Here is a 25,402-nt window from a genome sequence, read left to right as displayed (position 1 = left end):
TAGCCAGTGGTAGGGGTATAATAATCAACACGGACGGCTCGAAAATGGAAAAGGGAACTGTAGTTGGAATTTACTTAAATCATCTGCAGGTAAATCAATCATATCGACTTCCTAATTCATGCCTTCCTGGCGGAGGTCTATGCCATAGAGACAGCAGTCAGACTGCTAAAAGATAGTATTCTCCCAGTTATCAGTGTGCCGATCTCTGTCGATAGCCAGGCCGTTGGAAAGGTATTCGAATTAAACGTGATAAAGTCGGATATCGTTTGGAGCTGTCGAGCCTGGCTGGCGTTTATAAGGCATCTAACTGTTGTAGATAAGATGGCGAGGAAATGTTCCAAAATGGGCATAAGCTAGGCGGACAGCTTCGTATGACCACCGTTGGGTTATCTCCTGCACAAAATCGAGGAATATGAGATTGCGCAAAAAACTTGCTGTGTACCAACCGGGATGACTGAAAAATCTTCCCCTCAGCAATTTAGGGGGCTTAAAATATATTCGCGGCAATTATGCCTGTCGTAAAAGGCGAATAAAATACAAAAATGTTTCATGGGACTTTGTAGCGTAACCTTTCTTTTTCCCCTAATAGTATTCCTTTTATTATTAGAAGAAATATTTATAAAAGCTGATAAAAACTGCGTAAATAAAAGAAGAGTAAAAGCTAAAAACATCAGCGGCATCAACGCGTGTATTTTCTAACGGTGTCAACAATCATCAGCTGCTCTACATATGGCGTCATCCAGTGAGTTTTACAGCTCCGGCTCACGCTCAATTCTCACGGGAATGCTCTGGATCATTGAGAGACTTGAGAAGCAGATGTCGTGATATTTTCGCACACGTCAAATGTGATAGGCAGATATCGCCATTGTTTTTCATTTAACTCATACGGCGAAAGGCTAAGCAGCGACAACTATATTTGAAAAAGTAGGTTTATTAAAGGGAGTGATGCCAAACTAAAGACAAGTAATTAACAAATTATCTGGCTCACAAATTGAACTAAACTTCTATCTGGAATTATCTGGCTCAATTCGTTGTTGTTGCATTTAAATGCAAAATTATTTATCTGGCTCAGGATCTTGCCACCGGATGATGGCTATAGTCAATCAAGTACGAACCGGCTGACAAAATATCAACAAACGTCAAATACGTATATATATGGTTCGTTGTTTAAATTTACATTGTGTTCATTTTATTACTTACTAGCAGACCCGGCAGACGTTGTTCTGCCCTAAATTTGGTCTATCTGCATACATTTTAATAAGCTTTTTCCGTCCAACTCTGCCCTACCCCTCTACGCTTTTTCCTAATCTTTTTATTTACTCCTCTTTCTCTTTCTCAGTCTCCTTCTCTATTTTCTCTTCTCTCAAGTTTTTCTCCTTCTTCTTCATCTCTTATTGCCAGTCCCAGAGGGTGGTATGTATTTGTTCCAGTCCCATTCCGAGTCTTAGTCCCAGCCCACTCCGAGTCTCAGTCTCAGTCCCAGTCCTAGTTCTAATCCCAGTCCCAGTCCGTCTCTGGTATACTTCCCGGAAAAAAGCATCGTAAATAGGCAAATTTATATAAGAAATTTTATGCAAATCAAATAGGACGTATGTAAATAGGTATGTGGGTAATATTAATTCTTGTATTTATTTCGGCTTCGCATGCATATTTATCAGTTTTGCCAGGTTGATGCGGCTAAATCGAATATCACAATGAACTTTAGAGCTCTCAGCAACAGCTTTCATTTGATATCCATAACACACACATTTTAGGGGTATCCGGGTCCATGTTTTGGCCTGTATCTCGAGGCGCTAGTCACTCATCGGTGTAAAACTTACTCTGTATTATAGCACACATCAACAGCTTCAATTTGATACCCATAATGTAAAAACACATTCTAGGGGTACCCGGGTCCACGTTTTGGGCTATATCTCGAGACCCTAGCCTCCCAGTTGTATGAAAATTATCCTGTACTATAGCACTCATCAACAGTTTTCATTTGTTATCCATATTGTATAAACACATTCTACGTGTATCCGGGTCCACGTTTTGTGCTATATCTCGAGACCTTAGCCTCCCAGTTGTATGAAAATTATCCTGTACTATAGCACTCATCAACAGTTTTCATTTGATATCCATATTCTATAAAAACCTTCTAGGGGTACCCGGGTCCACGTTTTGGGCTATATCTCGAGACCCTAGCCTCCCAGTTTATGAAAATTATCCTGTACTATAGCACTCATCAACAGCTTTCATTTGATATCCATATTGGGCAAACACATTCTAGGGATACCCGGGTCCACGTTTTGGCCTATATCTCGAGACCCTAGTCACCATCACCCATCACCCATCATCAACAGCTTTCATTGACCCGGGTCCACGTTTTGATCTCAAGACCCTAGACACGTAGCGAAAAAAAGGTAGACGTCGGCCGATTCTCAGACCTACCCAATATGCTCACAAAATTTCATGAGAATCGGTTCAGCCGATTCGGAGGAGTTCAGCCTCTAAAACCGTGACAGAAGAATTTTATATATTAGATTTATTTTCAATTTTATTCAAATTTATAAAAAAACGAATCTCCAAACCCTATAATTTAAAATTTTTATATATGACCATTTCTGCACAATGCAGAAAACAAAATATTTATACAAAACAACTGGACAAGGAAGAACGCAGTAATTTTGAGTAAGAATCTGTGATTTCAATAATTGTGTTATATATGGGGTATTCCATCCCATTTCGACCAATTTTGAACCCGACCCCTTTAGAATTGGCTGAAAGTTTTTCTTCTTTTTCTAGCTTACGAAAGACGTTTTTCAGAATTTTTTCAAATTTTTTCATCCAACTCAAAAAAAGTTATGAATTTAAAAAAAAAACACCGTTTTTGTTTTCAAAATGCTATAACTTTTTCAAAAATTGACCGTTTGGGGTTTTTCTTTTTTTAATTTGTTTTTAAATGTACTTTTCGGAAAAAATACAAAAAAATTTTTAAAGTTTTTTTTTTTAATTTTTCAGTTTTTCGAGATTTTTCGAATTTCGCCATTTTTGTTTTTTCTCATAAAAAACTTCAATCAATTCTGAAATCATCCCCACTAATCCCGGAGTGGGCCGATGTTTTTTTTTTTTTATTTAATTGAAAAAAAATTTTCAAAAATAAAAATTTTTTTGGTATCAATTTTATTTATATAACAAAAAAAAAGTAAGAAAATGATTTTTAAGTATGATTTTCTTTATATATTATGGTAATATACGATTAAAATAACCAGGGTTAATGACTGACACAGTAAACATGTAAGTTCTACCATAATATATAAAGAAAAGAATACTTAAAAATCATTTTCTTACATTCTTTTTTATATAAATAAAATTGGTAAAAAAAAAATTTCAACGCTCAGCTCCCGAAAAGCTAGCTGATGAAGAAGTGAAATTCAGAAACATGTCCTAGTAATCATCGCCGTTTGTAAACTGACAATTTTTCTCTAATATCAATTACAAAAACCATTGTATAAAGCAATATGAGCAAAGCTCGCTAATTAAATACATATGATCATATTGATATAATAGTAACAGCGGAAGTATTAAAAACAAATACTGTAAAAATCCGAACAAATGTTACTAAGCTTTCAAAAGCGCGCCTAAAAATCATATCCACATCATTAGGAATAAACTACATACAGAGTGTATGTGCCTACATGGTGATCAAAAGGAATATAAACAAAAAGGCAACTCTTAGAGACCAATTGTACAGCGAACAACGGAACATTCATATGGCATAGCAGCTAAAAGGCTTGCACTGATATGAATGTTGGAGATTCGAGTTCAATGCTCAGCTCCCGAAAAGCTAGCTGATGAAGAAGTGAAATTCAGAACCATGTCCTAGTAACCATCGCCGTTTGTAAACTTACAATTTTTCTCTAATATCAATTACAAAAAATATATGTAGATTGTATGATCTTTTAAAGACGCAGTGTAATTGCAAATGTAGAACTGTTTAATCTTAATCTTTCACGAATGTGGTCATGCCATGAACGATAAAATACGTACGATTAGTGACGTGTAGTGGAAAATCAACCCCAGTGAAGTTTCGTAATGTGTAGAAAATTTTCTTGGTGTAACTTTGTTCCAAAAAATGTAGGATTTTATGAGCTCGAGGCCTTGCTTTGAATAAAACACTATGTTAATATTCATATATTTATTTGGTCGATATTTCGACTTTAATCTGAAGTCATTTTCAAGACTTTTTTAAAAACACAACATGAAAAGATAATAAACAGAAATATATTAATTATATCACATACATACATACATTTATATCACTACATCGACTTAATAGCATGAGAATGCATGATCGACTAATCAGGTGTTCGAACAAAAAAATATAATAGGCAGAAGGTGGAAAAAAGGAAAGTAAACAATTAGAGTACCGCAAATATAAACAAATTTAAAGAACCGTATAAGTAAACAAAATTACACAAGAACAATCATACACAGAGAATTTTTAAGAATAACAAGACAAAATGTAACAGCAAAATGTGCATAATATCATCCCCCCTTTTTCATTATTTGTTGCCATCAATCGCGTTCGTAGCGGAACTTTTGTTGGGCTGTGGCGCTCTCGACGAGCCTTTTGTGATTTGCTGTGTGTGCTGTTGCTGCTTTGAAAATAAGTTGAGATACGTGTAGGCACATTGGTCTACGTCTGACTTATAATTCATTCTATTAGGGGTGTTCATAATATGGAGCATCTCCAAAATATATCGTTTATTGTAATGTTTTTCTTTATCGAGAATTGTAACATTTTCAAAATCGGGATAATGTCCACTATCAGCACAATGAGATGACAAGGCAGTCTTGTTGTCCGACGAATTGTTTCTTAGCTTGATATTGGACCTGTGCCCGGAAACCCTTGTCATCAGTTTTTGTTTTGTTTTCCCCACATATACCTTCCCACATACGTGGGACCCGTCGCCATTATATGGAATTTCATATATTAAATTAGATTTCTCTAACTTTGGAATCAGGTCCTTCATATTATTAAATACTTGTCGGAGTAAATTGTTGTATGTGAACGCTATTGTGTATTTTTCTTTGTCAAATAGGTTCGAACTTTTCATTCTTTCTGCCAATCCGGGAATATAAGATACTGACTTACACAATTTATTGCCTTTTTCACATAAGTTTTCATTTTTGGCTCCTGCGTAAAAGATGTGAATAAGTTTGTTAATCAATTCTCTGGGGAATTCGTTCTGTTCTAACGTCTTCTTTATTATGGCAATATTCTTTTTGTGAAATATTTTCTCACTTATCGTGAGAACTCTACTTATAAAATTTTTCGCGGTATTTCTAATAATTTTTGTTTCATGTTTCGAATTGTAGTTAATTAATCTATCCGATGAGGTTGGTTTCAAATACTAATCAATCCACAATCTCTTGTTATACTCAGTTGAGCAGAGCTCAGAAAGTATATTAAGTTTGATTGGATAACGGTTGGTTGTACAGGTATAATGGAATCGAGATAGATATAGACATCCATATATCAAAATCATCAGGATCGAAAAAAAATTTGATTGAGCCATGTCCGTCCGTCCGTCCGTTAACACGATAACTTGAGTAAATTTTGACGTATCTTGATGAAATTTGGTATGTAGGTTCCTGAGCACTCATCTCAGATCTCTATTTAAAATGAACGATGTCGGAATATAACCACGCCCACTTTTTCGATATCGAAAATTTCTAAAAACCGAAAAAGGGCGATAATTTATTACCAAAGACAGATGAAGCGATGAAACTTGGTAGGTGAGTTGAGCTTATGACGCAGAATAGAAAATTAGTAAAATTTTGAACAACGGGCGAGGCATCGCCCATTTTTAAAAGAAGGTAATTTAAAACTTTTGCAAGCTGTAATTTGTAGTTCGTTGAAGATATCATGATGAAATTTGGCAGGGACGTTACTCCTATTACTATATATACGCCTAATAAAAATTAACAAAATCGGAGAAGGACCGCGCCTACTTCTAAAAAAAAAATTTTTAAAGTACAATTTTAACAAAAAATTTAATATCTTTACAGTATATAAGTAAATTATGTCAACATTCAACCCCAGTAATGATATAGTGCAACAAAATACAAAAATAAAAGAAAATTTCAAAATGGGCGTGGCTCCGCCCTTTTTCATTTAATTTGTCTAGGATACTTTTAACGCCATAAGTCGAACAAAAATTAACCAATCCTTTTGAAATTTGGTAGGGCATAGATTTTATGATGCTAACTGTTTGCTGTGAAAACGGGCGAAATCGGTTGATGCCACGCCCAGTTTTTATACACAGTCGTTCGTCTGTCCTTCCGCATGGCCGTTAACACGATAACTTGAGCAAAAATCGACATATCTTTAATGAACTTAGTTCACGTACTTACTTGAACTCACTTTATCTTGGTATAAAAAATTAACGAAATCCGACAATGACCACGCCCACTTTTTCGATATCGAAAATTACGAAAAATGAAAAAAATGCCATAATTCTATACCAAATACGAAAAAAGGGATGAAACATGGTGAGGTAATTGGATTGGTTTATTGACGCGAAATATAACTTTAGAAAAAACTTTATAAAATGGTTGTGACACCTACCATATTAAGTAGAAGAAAATGAAAAAGTTCTGCAGGGCGAAATAAAAAACCCTTAAAATCTTGGCAGGTGTTACATATACAAATAAATTAGCGGTATCCAACAGATGATGTTCTGGGTCACCCTGGTCCACATTTTGGTCGATATCTGGAAAACGCCTTCACATATACAACTACCACCACTCCCTTTTAAAACCCTCATTAATACCTTAAATTTGATACCCATATCGTACAAACACATTCTAGAGTCACCCCTGGTCCACCTTTATGGCGATATTTCGAAACAGCTTCCACCTATAGAACTAAGGCCCACTCCCTTTTAAAATACTCATTAACACCTTTCGTTTGACACCCATATTGTACAAACGCATTCTAGAGTCACCCCTGGTCCACCTTTATGGCGATATCTCGAAAACGCGACCACCTATACAACTACCACCACTCCCTTTTAAAACCCTCATTAATACCTTTCTTTTGATACCCATATTGTACTAACAAATTCTAGGGCCACCACTGGTGCACCTTTATGGCGATATCTCGAAACGGCGTCCACCTATGGAACTAAGGATTACTCCCTTTTAAATACTCATTAACACCTTTCATTTGATACCCATATCGTGCAAACAAATTCTAGAGTCAACCCTGATCCACCTTTATGGCGATATCCCTAAATGGCGTCCACATATAGAACTATGGCCCACTCCCTCATAAAATACCCTTTAAAGCCTTTCATTTGATACATATGTCATACAAACACATTCCAGGGTTTCCCTCGGTTCATTTTCCTACCTGGTTATTTTCCCTTATGTTGTCACCATAGCTCTCAACTGAGTATGTAATGTTCGGTTACACCCGAACTTAACCTTCCTTACTTGTTTTTATTTGTTACCAAAGTGTCAAGATAGGGTAGCTCTCCATCTTTCTCCAGCTCTACTGTAAATTTGATAGTGCTGTAGTATCCATTTAGCAATTTTAACATGCTTTCTATTTCTGTAGTTTTTACAACCGTAAAAATATCATCCACATATTTTGTCAACAATCGAGGTTTGTTTTTCGCATCTCTTTCAAACTTCATAAGCAACTCTTCCATAACGATGTCAGCTATTACTGGGGAAGCTGGAGAACCCATGGGCATTCCTGTATGTTGCTCGTAAATCTTGTTTTTGTATTTGAAGTAACGGTTATCCTTGATGCAGAATTTAACAATGTTAAGAAATAGTTCCTTTGTGAGCGATGTGTGTTTTTTTATGTCATTCCATCTTGAAGATATGATTTCAATGGCCACATCCACATCTATGCTAGGGAACAAGGAGACCACATCGAACGAGACTACACTTTCATCATCATAAATATATGTGCCTTTAATCTTATCTTTGAATGCGGACGAATCTTTGACATTATATTCTGACGATGTATTTAAATTTTTGAGGATTTGGACTACATATTTGCATAAGTTGTAAGACGGAGCGTCAATGGACGAACAAATGGGTCGGAGCGGTATGCCATCTTTATGTATTTTCGGCAAACCATATGTTCTAGGAAGGTTTGCGTTTTCGCTCTCGAAAAATGCAATTGAATGAGATGTGTCCAAGGCTAATGTAAGTTGTGATCTCAATATATTTGTCTCTCTTTTGTATTGTCTTAAGAGTTCATGTTTCATGCATATTATAATGTTCAAGAGTTTCGTTTGCACTTTATCAATATATGAGGAAATTATATTGGGGAACTGTTGTTGTTTATGGTGTACCTGATGTTTTTTGTTGCGTTTATAATGAAGTTCGGTTTCAAACCATTTCTTTTACATCTTTCTAAAAACTTGGTCGACTCAGCTAATCTTGTGATTTGTTGTGTCGTATGTTGATAGCATTTGATACATCTGTTGGTTTGTTTATCATACTTGTGTTTGATGGTTTGATACACTTTTAGTGTTTTTTTGTTTCGCTGTGCTCTCCGATTTGTCATAATTTTTCATTTTTGATGGCCTTGTTTATTTAAAAAATGTAACTTTGTTCCTCCATAAACAAATTTTAAAAGCAGCAAATATTCCAAACATATTTTGATATCTGACCCTATTTCAAGCGATTTATTGACTTTTGAAAGAAATGATTCAATTATTGCTGAACTGCTAGGCTAGGCTCAGATATGCACTTCATAGCTTCGGTATGGTTATCACTAAGACGTTATGCTATGACGTCAATAAGAGGATAAATTGATTTCCATAAGGTTGATTGCATCAGCTGTTTTATACGTTGTGTAAGTGACTTACGTCACTTAAAGGAAACGCAACCCTGCGATCCCAAAGCCCATCACGCATCCCTGCGTGTCGTCCCATAGCGAAGCATCCCTGTTCTATTTCGAACTTCCAACAGTGTTGGAAAGGCTATAAAAGCGCTGTGCGCTCCTGAATTCTCTCTCCTTTGTGTCTACAACTTTCATCAATCAACACAGGTAAACTGTATCAGCACGAAAGCATTCCGATCGTCGCAGTGTTTGTGCCACCGGTAGTTGTAGTGCGTTCAATTAAAATCATTGTTCAGAGTTACATAATCTCATTTTAACTTATTCATTTAAATAACTTTCAAATACGCTTAAGTTAAAACTAAAATTAACGTAAAGTTGAAACTCTCATACTGAATTCTAATATAAAACATAAAAGTTTTTACGTGTTAATATTAATATACGAACTCAATTGAATTAAATATTGAACTTGTGCCAATATCACACATTTCGCCTTCTTTTATTTCATCCCTTGGATCGACCCTTATAGTCCAAATCAGGTGAAATCTCCGTTCCCTTTTGTCCTCATTGGTTATCACCAATTTTAACATGGTCCTTGCAAGCCGAATTTGACGGCACCGAAACGCACCTAATAAAAAAGTGATATTGGCAACGCGAGTAGTTCAACTTCGAAAATCAACGCGCAGGGCAACACTGCTTTGCATTTTATGATACATGCAAGAAAAACAAGAAGCAGCATTTCATAAAATTTTCATCGTTGAACTGAACGGCAGCTGTGGCAGTGGTAAGTGCAAAAAGAAGACAAACACAAAAAAAAAACACTTCTTAAAGAACTAAAAACTTAAATACAATATAGTAAAAGATAGTGAAAGTGAAAAGCGTCGAAAAGTAGAAAACTGCCGCTGCTCAACGAGGGAGCCTAACACGAAAAACGCACGGGCGGTACAGGCACCTTTGGCCGCTTCCTCAGATTTCCTACATCATACAGGCGGTGGAGTCACCTATAACCGCCACATAATAAATGCCCCTATTACCGTTTACAACTCAACTTAGTTGGGTTGTAATTAAAACAACTCAACTTTAAGACAACTCAACTCCTGTTTGGTATTACGAATTACAACTTATTTCAGTTGAAATTGAATTGAGTTGCCAACTCCAGAAAGTGACGATTTGACAAATAAATAAACAGCTGATCAATTTGTGGCAGAAATTTAAGCATTTTCAAATGTGATTTTTTTACTAATATTATATGAAATCTATTTTATAATGACAAAAATGTTGGTGATTGACATTTCGCGAATACGGAAAACATTCGCGTGATCATTCCAATCCCTTGGAACTACCAAGCACCAAGTAAGAAAATATTTAAGTGACAAACAAATAATGAGTTTCATATGAAGTTATTTTGCAGATTTGAAAGGAAGCATTTTACTCAGTACTAAACAAAATTAAGGACCATTTCCGCATACGCGTTCGTATTTTAAAATTATGCGCCATACTCCGATTCCTTGCTGACGGCAGCTATCAAATATGATGTGGACATGATTTTGGTGTTGGACTGGTTTTAGATATTATTGAGGAGAATATTTGTGTGAAGTAGATTAAAACCCAAACAGAAAAAACTGTATTTTACTCAAATAGGATTCCCAGGAGTAGTGATAAGTATCAATGGGACTCGCATATTTATTTCACCTATTTTGGCTGCATCCGAACTGCGGCCAGCCTCGTCCAACTAAAGTCAAAAAGTTATTCAATGTAATTCGTTTAAACGTTGTTTTTTCTAGAAATGTGTACAAAATTGTTGATTATTGTTTGATTAAAAAAGGTTTAACTACCGGCTTTAAATGTTTTGCTTTTTTTTGGTAACGTTTTATAAGCCCGTGCACCATCTAACTCTTATCAAAGGTGGTATCAAAAGACGGGTTTCCATCTCCGTTTTTAGGATTCGAGAGCGGAAATTAAAAATTTTATTTCTATTGAAAGATATTTACAAAGACCCACAAAATGGCCCGAGAGGGTACGAAATATGAGGCCCGTTCCACATTTTTTTTTTGCACAGAATATGTTTCTGCGTTGGCGGCCTTTGGCCGCGATTCGTAAAAATAACTCTGGTTGAGTCCAACACCTTTCTGCATAGCTGTGTACAAAAAATCTGGCAAAATACAACAACCACATGAAATTAGATTTTATTAGAAATAAAATTTTTAATTTTTGTGGTAATTCTTTACGACAGCATGACACTGCTAATACGTGTCCAAAAATATCGAGAGAGGTATTAAACGATGCGTCTTGGCATCAGTATTAATAATCCGAAGGCGGAAAATAAAAATTTTAACTCCTTCAAAAGATATTAAACAAAAACCGAAAAAAGACAACATCATTACAACAACCACATGAAAATCGCCAACTTCAACTACAAATATCTCCGGACAAGAGATAAAATGTTTCTTTTCCGCCTTCGGATTATTGTTCTCGAGATTAATACGCGTCTCGATATTTTTGGACGCGTAGTAGCAGTGCCATGCTGTCGCAAAGAATTACAATTTTTGTTTTCGGATTCTTAAATCGGAGGTCGAAACGTGTCTTTTGATATCAACTTTGAACATCTTTGTTAAAAATTAGGTGGTGAACCGTCTTCTAAAACGTAACATTTTTTCAAAACAACTGCAAAATTGCATGAGACAACTGCTAGTAAGCAGTTGTAAGATTTTGACGTCTTTGACAACTACACCAACACAAGGTTGTAAACTGTAAACGGCAATGCCACAAAAAGTTGTAAGACTAGACAACTCAACCGAAATTTTTTTTGACAGGTTGAGTTGTAATCTGTAATACCAAATCGCGAAATTTCAACTCAACCAGAGTTGAGTTGTAAACGGTAATAGGGGCAAAAGGCTTGCGGATTCCGATCACCGGAAAAAATGAGTAATCTCAAAAACATCAAGTAAGTTAGTTATTTTCCACATAAAATTTCTTTCAAACCGTTACTCTAACGGAATTAACGCCATATATATGTACAAGTACATATATGCATACGATCCGCTATTCCCATAAAAGTGGTCAGCAGTGAGAAAAAAAATTGGAAGCAGTCGTTCTCTTCCAACGTATAGCGTATGCACGTATATACATTCATACATACACATGTAGATAAATACACTACTAGTGGTTCATTTTTCTACTGACAAGCTGTAAAACAACCGTTTTCCATGCCATATTCTTCAATTCCTCGTTATTAGCCGTGTTTTTTAACACGCGTATATCCGTTTACGCTTAAACTTTATATTGACTGCTAAGAGACAAACTATAAATACACCTCTGAAATTGCTGCGCATAAATTTTGTCCTACTAAATTTCAATACGCATTATACTCAGATGTAACTGAAATATGTGTCTTTGTTTCACCCTGTACACGTATACGCGCGTGTTAAAAAACACGGCTAATATTGACAATATTTCACAATCCTTCATACATAGATATACATAACTACACTTGTATAAATAGAATTGAAATACATTGAAATATACACATATACATAAAACATACATACATATATGGCAAGATTTCTGCTGGGCATTTAAAGGCTTATTCGCTGCTTATGCTAGCATAGAACCATCGTTTTGAGTTGATTCGATTCACTAAACCACCAATCCGAATATTGTACAAGGAGATAAAATTAAAGTTTCATTCGGGGTCTATAATCAAAACCCTATTATCAAAATAACCTTTCGAAATCACATCTCATGTTTATACATCCATCATCCCTAAAACGAAACTACACACGTCATTACGGAACTTAATAACCGTTCTAGTTTTCAAAGTATTTACTCCCGATAATCATGGCTACGGGTTCCGCCTCATCGGCGGAGTTCATATTCCGGTCGAATGATTTAATGAACTTCTGTTCCCGTTATGAAAAAGAAGACCCCGAGGAGAATACCGATACACTGCTGGAAGTTAAACTCCAGGACTTAAATACGCGTTGGGAGATGTTACAAACATCTTATAGGATCGTCTACCTTACAGACGAGAATGAAGTGCCCACCGACTTTAAGGAAGAAGCCACCAACAAGTTCCAAGTGTGTACTGACAGCTTCTATATATGCAAATCTCAAATCCTTGATCAATTAAAGCTTTTCCATGGAAGCAGTTCCGATAACAACGTCACCACTAGACCGTCCACTTCTTTGGTAGATAACTCCACTCCCTGCATCAAAGTTCCACCATGCGATACCCAAGTTTTTTTTGGCAGTTATGAGGAATGGCCAAGCTTCCGCGACATGTTCACAGCGGTATATCTTAATCACCCAAAGCTAACTCCCGCACAAAAACTGTTTCATTTACGAAATAAAACCAGGGGAAAGGCAGGAACAATTGTTAAACAGTACAGGCTCTGCGACGAAAATTTTTCTCTTGCCTGGGAGGCACTTAGAGCCCGCTTTGAAAATAAACGAATATTAATCGACAACCAGTTAAAGAGCCTTTTCAACATTGCCCCTGTCACGACAGAAAATAGTGAGGGTATTCAACAGATTCAGAGTACAATCAATGACTGCCTTTCGTGCCTACAATTTCAAGGAGTTTCGGTCGCCGAATGGGATCCTATCTTAATTTATCTATGCTCCATAAAACTCCCTGAAGAAACCCTTTCTCTCTGGGAACAGTCCCTGAAGTCTAGGAAAGAACTCCCCGACTGGTCCCAAATGGACGCATTCCTAACTAGTCGTTACGAAGTGGTGGAACGATTAAATAACTACAAGGCCTCTAAATCTCGCAATTCTCTCCCTGCGAAAACTCCGTCCAGGATACAATCTTATCATTCCCAAGAACAGCTTGCTAACACCTGCAAACTTTGCAATAACAGTCACACTTTAAGGTCCTGTCCCGAATTCCGAAGCCTGACAGTCCCCGACCGTATCGAGTTCGCTGAGAAAAATGGGTATTGTACCAATTGCTTGGCGCATAATCACACACTCACTCACTGTAAAAATTTGTTCCGATGTCTGCATTGTAGACAATCACATCATTCCATGCTTCATCCTAGTTCAATAACCAGAGCGGGTGGCAAGCCAACCGTCAAAAATCCAGAACCAAAATCAACCACAAAATCAACACCCCTGTTACACATCCAATCTACCGCATCATCAAATCCCTCTCGGCACCCGATCTTCAACCTAACCGAAGACCAGTACGAGGAATCACCGACCGCATCTGCTAACAGGGACTCTTACATCCAAGCGAACTTCTCCGCGAATCACGAGAAGACGCTACTTCCCACCGCCCGTGTGCAAATCGAGCATTTGGGCACACTTTTCACCTTAAGATCCTTAATTGACCAAGGCTCGCAGAAAACCTTCATATCATAAAAGGTCCAAAAACGTTTGAACCTCCCTACATATCGCGCGGATTTTTCAGTTACCGGAATAGGAGGAATCATTGTAGAAAACGCCGATAGAGTCTGCCAATTTACCTTCGTCTCCAAGATATGTCACACCAGAATTAACACCAAAGCGATAGTACTTCACAAGTTGACCAGCTTCTTACCAACATTCTCCCTACCAGAACACAATCTTCTAGAACTGAAAGACCTAGATCTCGCCGATCCACACCTCTTCACTCCTGGTCCGATCGATATGGTGATCGGAAGCGACCTAATACCCCAAATCCTTACTCCAGGAGTTAAGCATCAAGTACTAGGAAGTCTCCTCGCCCAAAACACCATTTTTGGGTGGTTTTTGAGTGGGCCCATCTAATCCACGCACTGCACCACTGTCCACACACACGCCGTGGAAGTATCCAATGAAAATCTCAACTCCCAGCTGAAGCGCTTCTGGGAACTCGAGGAACTCCCCGAAGCTCACGTGCCCTCCGAAGAGGATGCCTTTTGCGAAAAATTTTACCAAGATACCACTGTTAGGCGCAGCGATGGTCGATATGTAGTCCGGTTGCCATTTAAATCCGGATTTCCATAAAAAATGACTTTAGGACCTTCTCGTACCCAAGCTTTGCGACAAGCAATCAGAATGGAACATACGCTGAGCAAAAATCCCAATCTAAAAGAAGAATACAATCGTGTACTAGAAGAGTACTTAGTTCTGGATCATATGATTCAAATCACTCTTGATGAAATACAGAAAAATGGAACATATCTATCGTATTATCTCCCGCATCACTCGGTTCTCAAACCAGAAAGTAAATCCACAAAACTTCGAATCTTTTTTAATGCTTCTAAATCAACGGCGTCTGGTATTTCACTCAATGATATACTTCATATCGGTCCAACCTTACAAACAGATCTTCTATTTGTCATATTGAATTGGCGCTTGTACCAGTATGTTTTTAATGGGGATATACAAAAAATGTACCGACAAATTCTTCTTCAGGAAGATGATGAGCCCTACCAACGTATTGTGTTTCGTAGAAATAACGATAGCCAATTCTCGGACTTCGCTCTGAAGACTGTGACATTCGGCGTCAATTGCGCGCCGTATTTGGCCATTCGCACGTTGCATCAATTGGCAAACGATACAAAAGATTCCCACCCTTTAGCTGGAAAGATTTTGAAGAAAGAAACGTATGTCGACGATGTATTATCGGGAGGCCACGATATCTCATCATGCTTAAAAGCTCAACCCGAACTTACTCAATGTTTGCTTTCAGCCGGGTTCCCACTTAGGAAAATAACGGCAAACCATCCGCAACTTCTAAACCACATTCCCGCCGAACATCTGTTAGACTCCGATTTTTTAAAGTTCGATTGCTCAAGTTCGACCAAAACGCTTGGCATCCAATGGAACGCATTGGCCGATTCGTTCTCATATTCGATAGAATCTCTGGAACCCACTTCCAGTGCCACAAAAAGACAAATTTTATCTTCAGTCTCGAAACTATTTGACCCCGCAAGATGGCTAGCGCCTATCCTCATCCAGGCAAAAATATTATTACAACAGATATGGCTAGAGGGTACTGAATGGGACGAGTGTGTCAAACCTTTATCGCTTCAAAGGTAGCACCAATTTCTAACAGATTTACCTAGTATTGAACAAATTCAAATTCCCAGATGGACGGAATTTTCCCCCAATCGAATTATTCAAATACACGGGTTTTGTGACGCCTCAGAAAAGGCCTATTGTGCATCAGTGATAGCGTACATGTTCAGATTTGTCCACCGATTCAAACCAATACAGTCCACTGCTCCTACCCGTTACGAGTCCGTCGTTATCACACAAAAGGAAATCCACTGGGTCAAAACACGCCTTATTAAACTTGCACAAGAAAGACATTACCCAAAAGAATTTTCTCAATTAACCCACAGGCAACCAATTCCTAAAAAGAGCTCTCTTTTAACGTTAAACCCCCTACTAGACGAAAATGGACTTCTTCGTGTTGACGGCCGCTTGGCCAACGCTGACCTACCATACAACGAGAGATACCCAGTCATAATTCCGGAATCGTCGAGATTATGCTATCTTTTTCTTAACTTCCTACATAACCTCCTCATGCACACTGAACACCAACTGATGGTTCGAATAACAAGGCAAGAGTACTACATTACTAGATTGAAATCGAAAGTAAGAAACTGTATACGTTGCTGCAAAACCTGCACCATTTTTAAACAAAACACCCGTTCCCAAATTATGGCAGCTCTACCACCTGAGCGTGCTACTTTCTCCCTACCATTCACCTACACAGGTTTAGATTTTGCAGGCCCGCTGGATATTAAATCTTCAACGCTCCGGAAGTCCCCACTACTTAAAGGATATGTTTGCGTTTTCATCTGCTTCTCGACTAAAGCTATTCACCTTGAGCCCTGTTCAGACTTGTCAACCACAGCATTTCAGGCAGCATTCGCTCGTTTCGTTGGTAGACGAGGTCTCCCACAGCAAGTCTTCTCAGACAATGCAAAGAACTTTGTTGGCGCCAATCGCGCCTTTCAAAAAGATTTCCGTAAATTTTTGAAAGAGACCTCCGATGACATACGTGCAAAGTATAGCCTGCATGGATTTGAATGGCATTTCTTGCCACCTAATGCTCCCCACATGGGTGGCCTGTGGGAGGCAGCCGTAAAGAGTTTTAAACATCATTTTAAACGGACAGTTGGAAGCCATACCCTTACCTTTGAAGAATTAGCCACTCTGACTGCTCGAATCGAAGCAGTCCTGAACTCCCGACCTCTCTCTCCCATGTCCGATAACCCCCAGGTATTACTAGCATTAACTCCGGGACATTTTTTGCGTGGAGGGCCGCTCCTAGGTATACCAGAACACCGATTCGACAATCTATCCCTTCAGAATAGATGGGAAAAACTCAAAGTCTTACATCAACAGTTCAGCCTGCGCTGGAAAGAAGAGTATCTCAAAGAGCTACATCAGAGATACAAATGGAAGATACCTCAAACAAACCTTTCCATTGGCGACTTCGTCGTCATTAAAAACGAGCTAACACCCCCCAACGAATGGAGATTAGGACGTGTAGAGAAGGTGTATCATGGATCGGATAATCGTGTGCGAGTGGCAGATGTCAAGACACAAAATGGAACTTTCACACGACCGATTGTTAAGCTCTGTCCACTTCCTATTGCATCTGATACCCCACAGGCCAACTCTATACCGGACATTTAATGATCACAATCACATATATTAGTATTAAGCTTGCAAAGAATTTCTTATTTATTTATACATTTACAGGTTGTGGCCACCAACAGAAGGCACCCGAGATCCAGCCATTCACAAATGTACGGTCTGCCTCAGATACCATCCTCTTCGGTTTTGTAAGGAGTTCCGGGCAATGACGGTCAACGAGTGTAAGGAGATAGTGCGACAGTTCAAACACTGCCCAAATTGTTTGGCTCGCTCGCACGACAACAAAAGACAACGCTCAAGTCCAGAAACTTGCAAGGTATGTAATGAACTACACCATACCCTATTACACAAACGAGAGTTCGGAGAAAGAGAAACAGAAAGCAGAGGAACCCGCAAACAGGTAAAGCGACTCAAAGAACAGCACAAGCAACTCGATGTGGCCATTCGCGCACTCGAGAAACTGAGACCATCCCTTGCACCAGTGCAACAGGGGCGCCATGTTTAAGTGAATTGCGTGTCGTCCCATAGGGAAGCATCCCTGTTCTATTTCGAACTTCCAACAGTGTTCGAAAGGCTATAAAAGCGCTGTGCGCTCCTGAATTCTCTCTCCTTTTTGTCTACAACTTTCATCAATCAACACAGGTAAACTGTATCAGCACGAAAGCATTCCGATCGTCGCAGTGTTTGTGCCACCGATAGTTGTAGTGCGTTCAATTAAAATCATTGTTCAGAGTTACATAATCTCATTTTAACTTATTCATTTAAATAACTTTCAAATACGCTTAAGTTAAAACTAAAATTAACGTAAAGTTGAAACTCTCATACTGAATTCTAATATAAAACATAAGAGTTTTTACGTGTTAATATTAATATACGAACTCAATTGAATTAAATATTGAACTTGTGCCAATATCACACATTTCGCCTTCTTTTATTTCATCCCTTGGATCGACCCTTATAGTCCAAAGCAGGTGAAATCCCCGTTCCCTTTTGTCCTTAGATAACATATGTATGTATGCTTTCTTTACTTATTATTTTCGTTTTATCTCATGTTCTATTCATTAAAGAGGGAACTTTAAAGCTAAAAATAAAGTTTGATCTCACAACCTAATACCGTTTTCGCACAGAAACTTAATCGAATTACTATTATATTTAATGAAACAATTAAGTTTCCCTTTATATACAGGGCCTTTTGCTTCATTAAGCGAATATCTGTCAGCAGCCCCAAAAAAATATTTCGTTTTTACAAAAAATAGTTAAAATGGAAAGCTGCTGCTTCCTTCTTAACTATAAATACAATCAAAATAAAATGCATGCGCAACTACCCATAGATATTGCACCTAACTAAATATATGCCTATTTTCGAAAAAACCCATATAACCTTTTTCAGCGAATGCAGCGAAAATTAAATTTTTAATTTTTTTGTGTTTTTCTATTTTTCGTAACTTATTGAAAATAATTTCATTTTGATTGTCATTTGTTACATTGACAATAAAATTCGAAGCACCAAACAAAACCGGCTGGATTTATCACTCGATCAGGCATTCAATAAAGGAATAATGAGATAAATAAGAATTTGTATTTTGTATGAAGATTGAGTTCAATTAGGGCTTTAATGTAGAAAACTTGACTAATTATTTCATTAGTCCTCTGTGTGAAATTGGCTTAAGTCAATTGCATGCGTCACACTTTCATTGCATACAAAAAAAAAACGTTTTTTTTTTTTATTAAATAGCAATTATAAACATTTATTTAAAAATAACACAAAAAGATATATCGTCATTTCGACTGCTGATTGAAATATCAACATATCTCAGCTAACTTTCCGAAAAAACTATATCTTAGCACAAATGTTATATGTTTTAACGCAAGCTGTATCGTTTATGAGAACAGAGTTTTGAAATGGGGCGTTCAGCTGAGTTAGGGTGATTTTCCACTCAGTAGTCGATTTATAAAAACACCCTGCAATTATAAAATTATTGCGTCATTTAAAAAGCGTTGAACATTTTCATTAGTTATAACTGTAAAAACACTCGGATACCAGGAGTGCGAACAACCCAGATTATGTGATACCACTGCACAAAGTTGTCCATCCACAACGCCCGGTCCACCAGTATCTTCAACGCCGGCATCAGATCTGCCACGCGCAGCACAAATCATTGATTGTGTTATAATTCTCCTTGCACTCCTATAACGATCCACACATTGGCTCTGTGCTACTATAGACAAGACAGTAGATTGGAGTATATTCGAAGTCTTCCCATTCTTTGGAGTTGTCCAACCCCATCCACTAACTTGCATATCCCTGCCCGTTGTTAATCGTGTTCCGCAAAATGATATTGAGCCTACTGTAGGACTCTCGCAAAACCACCCTTGCACTTTCATCATAGTTATATCCATATGCGCTGTTTGAGGATTATAATCACATGGCCAAAATATATCCTCCAGAGTGCGAGCTTGTCCGACTGAGGTTATATCACGTAAATCCGTTACGCCAGCTGAAACAGTAAATTCGCTCTTTGGTAAAAATGCCACGCAATTCGCTGCTGTAACCACTTTCTGCATAGTGACCAATGAGCCAACGCAACGATTTGTGTTCAAATGGTGTATTGACACCAAATATGGGCTATTTCCTATTGGCCAAGGATAGCCCTTTACAATGCGAAATTCGGAACTCGTATCAGCCAAAACGGAGCTTAATATGACCAATAGGAGCGCGAAGTAATAATTCATTTTATTTTAAAACTATTTCCACCGTTTTTTAACTATAAAGTACACCAAGATCAATTTTGTGGGCACTATTTATACATAATTGGGTAGTGTGAATAAAAATAAGCAAAAACGTTTTCGTCTAGACTTCAGTACATTTAAGTTAAAGCAATTTATACACAGGAACTTGTTTTACTCGACCTTGGGGAAATTTTTGGTTTGAAGTGCGTAATTAAAATTTCAATGATATTTCTATAGAAATTTGCTATTATATTAGCTATATATTTTTATGAAAAGAGCAAAACGAAAACTTAATTAGTTTTACTTGTTTCCAAACCAGTGAGCTGCAATTATTCATGTCTGAAGGTTATTAGTGGACTAACCAAAAAATTAGTATTAGTGCGTACACAAACAAAGAATATCAAGCACTTATATCCACTAAAACACATTTACATAGTCATGCTTCGTAAAATGAATAACCGCTCATAAGCCACGAAGCATTTCAGTACTCAATTGTCTTATTGAGCAAGAAAGTCAACTGTGTTATACGAAAACACTAATTTGAATCAGTATGACTATTAGTACAATAAAATGAATATAGTCATATCAGTCTTCTGACGCTAGCAACACAACGATGTACACCAGAGCCGGCCACACAAATTCTAAAACAATTGCATAAGTGTGTGTAAAAATTGAGTAACAACTCCCCACAGTGTGCTAAAAGAAAATGTGGACTGTGAAGTTTGAAATTAAAAAGGACTTTGGTTATTTGATTTCAAGCTAATCCTGACTATAGCTGTGTTTTTTTTTTCACGTCTATATACGTTTACGCTTAAACTTTATATGGACTGCCAAGCGACAAACTTTAAATACACCTCTGAAATTGCTACGCATAAAATTAGTACTACTAAATTTCAATACGCATTATAATCAGATGTAACTGAAATATGTGTCCATGTTTCACCCTCTGCACTAATTCCATGTATTCTATGCGCGTCCACTATCTATCACAACTGATTCAGCTATATGTTATACACAGAAATACAACAGAGGGTTGTGTCTCCGCTTTTAGGTATACCCTGTAGCTGCAGCTGGTTGTTTAACAACTGCCGCTAGATGGGTCTCCTAAGCACTATCTAAGCGAGGATAGACGTTTTTTTCACGCACAAACGAAACGTATACGCGTGTAAAAAAAAAAAACAAGTAAAGAAGGCTAAGTTCGGGTGTAACCGAATATTACATACTCAGTTGAGAGCTATGGAGACAAAAAAAGGGAAAATCACCATGTAGGAAAATGAACCTAGGGTAACCCTGGAATGTGTTGTTTGTACGATATGGGTATCAAATGAAAGTTGTTAATGAATATTTTAAAAGGGAGTGGGCCTTTGTTCTATAGGTGGACGCCTTTTCGAGATATCGCCATAAAGATTAGATTAGATTATTATTTATTTCATTATTCTCATAAGCGTATGTACATATTCGATAGCTTAATTTTACATGTCTACAATATCATTACTTAGAGAATAGTTAGTGACATCTTTATTTTATATAATAAAAATAGTGTTGTATGTCACATCATGTTTTAACAAATTCCATTGTATAAATAGTAGTAGTGGGGTGAACAAAAAAAAGAATACAAGATATATATAAAAAAAAATTTATTTAAAATGAGAATAAGATATTTCAAAAATAAATTGACTAAATTAAGTCATGAAACAATTTGAAGAAAGAATACAAAAGCTAAGTTTACAGAATTCCTCATAAGAAAACAGCAAAAAGAAAATTCAAAACTATACAATGCATATATAAAATTAAAGACTATATTATACAACGTAGTGCATCAAAATTTCTATCTGGTTGGTATCAAACTCAAAAAGCCAAGTTTTTATTTCTTTTAAAAACACAGATCTGGATCTAATGTCTCGTATGTTTTCTGGAAGGGAATTAAAAAGTTTGCAGGATAAGACAGTGTAGGAATTTCTAAACAATGTTGTTCGAAAAACTGGTAAAGAAACAAGTGTGCTATGGTTACTACGTAGGCTGTACATTCCTCGTGTGGGATTTTGCAAATAGCCACCTCTCATGTAAAAAATTTTTAAAACTTTGTAATAGAACAAATGCCGAACTGGGAATATTTTTGATCTTCTAAATAAGTCAAAGGAGTGAGTCCGACGTGGACAATTAAAAATTTTCCTTACTGCACATTTTTGCAGTACAGTTAATTGATTTATTTTATTGGAGTGAGCACCACCCCAGCAACTTATTCCATATTCTAATTTTGAATGAAATATACTATAATAAACTGTTTTCAGTGCATGGTTTGGAACGTATTTTCTAAGACGGTAAAGTATACGATTGGTTGAAAGTAAGTATTTTCTTACAGTTGCGATTTGCTCATTCCAGTATAGATTACGGTCAATTGTGACTCCTAGGTATTTGAAGCTATTCACTTTTTCAATTTCAAAGCAGTTAGAGTCACATGTTGTATTATTTTGAAAAGAATACTGATAACGATGGTTGGAGCACTTGTTACTATATAGGATATTACGTTTGCATATTGCACTGTGAAAAGTTATATTAAGATCTTGTGCTTCTTGAAGTTTTGGACTAAAGCACATTAATTTGGTTTTATTGCTGACAACCAGTTTATGTTCCGCAAACCATGACCGAAGTATGTGTATATCGTGGTTCAGATCCGCTATCAAATTTAAAGGATCCGTTGAGTTATATGCAATTCCTAGGTCATCCGCAAATGCTTCGACTTTGCCCTTAAAAGGTTGAATAAATAGTGAGTTCACATAGATAAGGAATAATATGGGACCCAGAACCGATCCTTGTGGTACACCAGAGTTTATGACTTTGGTCTCACTAAGAGTGTTGCCTATTTTCACTCTTTGGGTACGATTTCCTAAATAAGAAACAAACCAATTGTATAACAAGCCACGAATTCCCAAATCATAAAGCTTATTTAAAAGACGGCCATGATCAACCATATCGAATGCTTTTGTAATGTCCACAAAAAGCCCAGCACAATCTTTTTTTGAATCAATACCCTTGTATATAGTTGAACAGAAGTCCAAAAGAGCATCTTCCGTAGAAAGACCATCCCTGAAACCAAATTGCAAAGGACTAAGAAAATTTATTTTTTCAAAGTAGGATAACATCCTTACTTTTACAATTTTTTCAAAAATTTTAGTAATTGATGACAAAAGTGAAATCGGCCTATAGTTAGCCATATCTTTTTTATTACCTTTTTTGAGAATCGGTATTACAATTCCTAATTTTAATTGTTCTGGGAAAATCCCAGTTGTAACACTCAAGTTAAAGATATGTTTTAAAACATCAACAATATTGTATGAGATTTTCTTTAACATAACGTTAGAGATTCCATCATGACCGGAAGAATTACTATTTTTCAAAGATTTGATTGCAGTTAAAATTTCCGATCCTGAGATTGGCTCAAAAAAGAAGCTGTTGCTTCTGAAAGAATCTTTAGCTACTCCAAAATCAGAGCAACAATCGCAAAGGGGTGTCACATTTGGCGGAAAGTTTGACTTCACAATTGAAGTAAAATATTCATTAAAATCATTAGCTATTTCTATGGGAACAGAAATATCAACGCCTTCTTTTTGTAAAACAAAATGAGAATCTTGCCTTTTTGTGTTTTTATCAATAATCCTATTTATTACTTTCCACTCTTCTTTTGGATTACCTTTGGATTTATTGACTAAGTTCGTTTGCATATTTGCTTAAAACGAGTTTTCAAATTGGTGTCACATGGATGTTTGTTGCACTTTTTTTTTAATTTATTTTTGAACCTAATTCTATTCAAAAGGCATTTAGTTATCCACGGTTTGAGTCTGATTTCTGATGCTTTTTTGTTAACGCAGTATGTTGAGGAGTTAATGCATTGCATTAAATTATCTAAAAACAAGCCGTATGCCCTTGATACATTTTCTTCGGCGTATACATTGCTCCAAATATTTAAGCGAAGTTCAATATTTAGTTGATCAAAATTAATTTTTTCCACAACATGCCTATTTCTTTTTCTAACGTCTTTCTCAACCATTGTGTTTTTAAAGAGAATACCACTCATACAGTGATCCGTGATACCCAGGTCCGAGTTAATAGCGGAACAGGCAGACCAAGAAGAACCAAAGAAGCGGCACAGTACGTGATCAAGACACGTACCTGCCACTGGTCTAGTAGCTTCGTTTACAAGTGAATATAACCCATGATCTGCCAATACCATGTTATAATTATTAAGTACAGAGCTTGTACTTAATAGATCCAGATTAAAATCGCCCAAAATTACAAGATTCGTCGTTGATACACTACTTAATAATGAATTGAACTCATCGATAAATAATTGAGAAGGTTGCGAGTGAAGTCTATAAATACAGACAAATACAAAGTTTATTTTGCAAATGCAGCACGAAACCTTTATAGCGTCAGCACTAGTGAGACTAAGTCGTTCAATTTTGCTACAGTCAAACGAATCATGAACAAAAACCCCTACACCGCCAGCTGGATACGAATCATTAGCACTTGCATAGAATTTATAATTAGGTAAATTATATTCGTCAATCTCAAAAGAATATATCCAGATTTCTGATACAAAAATAAAGCTAGGTAGGTTCAGGAAAGCATCAAGATTTGTTGCCAATAGATCGAAATTACGACGCAAACTACGTATATTTTGATGTACGGCATAAACAGATTTAAATTGATAAGAATTCGAATGAGTATTCAAATCAGAAATACTTCTAATGGTTGTTATGGGGGGCTCTTCAGCTATAAGATCAATATTATTATTTAAGTTATTATTTAAGTTATTAAAGGTGGCCCAAGGGTGACTTTAGAATTTGTTTAAGATATGGGTATCAAATGAAAAGTGTTAATGAGTATTTTAAAAGGGAGTGTGCCTTAGTTCTATAGGTGGACGCCTTTTCGGGATATCGTTATAAAGGTGGACCAGGGTTGACTCTAGAATGCGTTTATACTATATGGGTATCAAACGAAAGGAGTTAATGAGTATTTTAAAAGGAAGTGGGCCTTAGTTCTATGGGTGGACGCCTTTTCGAAATATCGATATAAAGGTGGACCAGGGGTGACTCTAGAATTTGTTTATACTATATGGGTATCAAACGAAAGGCGTTAATGAGTATTTTAAAAGGGAGTGGGCCTTAGTTTTATAGATGGATGCCTTTTCGAGATATCGCCATAAAGGTGGACCAGGGATGACTCTAGAATGCGTTTATACTA

The 25,402-nt window shown here is 36.8% G+C and overlaps 1 long non-coding RNA gene across 1 annotated transcript; it reads left to right on the top strand.

The window, feature by feature from the left end:
* Positions 1-10,058: 10,058 nt before the first annotated feature.
* On the top strand, positions 10,059-10,687 carry LOC137246435 (uncharacterized). The gene is made up of 2 exons (XR_010951490.1): positions 10,059-10,201; positions 10,260-10,687. It is a non-coding gene; the product is annotated as an uncharacterized lncRNA (long non-coding RNA).
* Positions 10,688-25,402: the final 14,715 nt, after the last annotated feature.

The sequence above is a fragment of the Eurosta solidaginis genome, chromosome 3 (assembly GCF_040869045.1).
Source record: "Eurosta solidaginis isolate ZX-2024a chromosome 3, ASM4086904v1, whole genome shotgun sequence".
Lineage (NCBI taxonomy): Eukaryota > Metazoa > Arthropoda > Insecta > Diptera > Tephritidae > Eurosta > Eurosta solidaginis.
The sequence above is the reverse complement of the archived record's forward strand: the minus strand, read 5'-3'. Positions and strand labels throughout refer to the sequence as shown.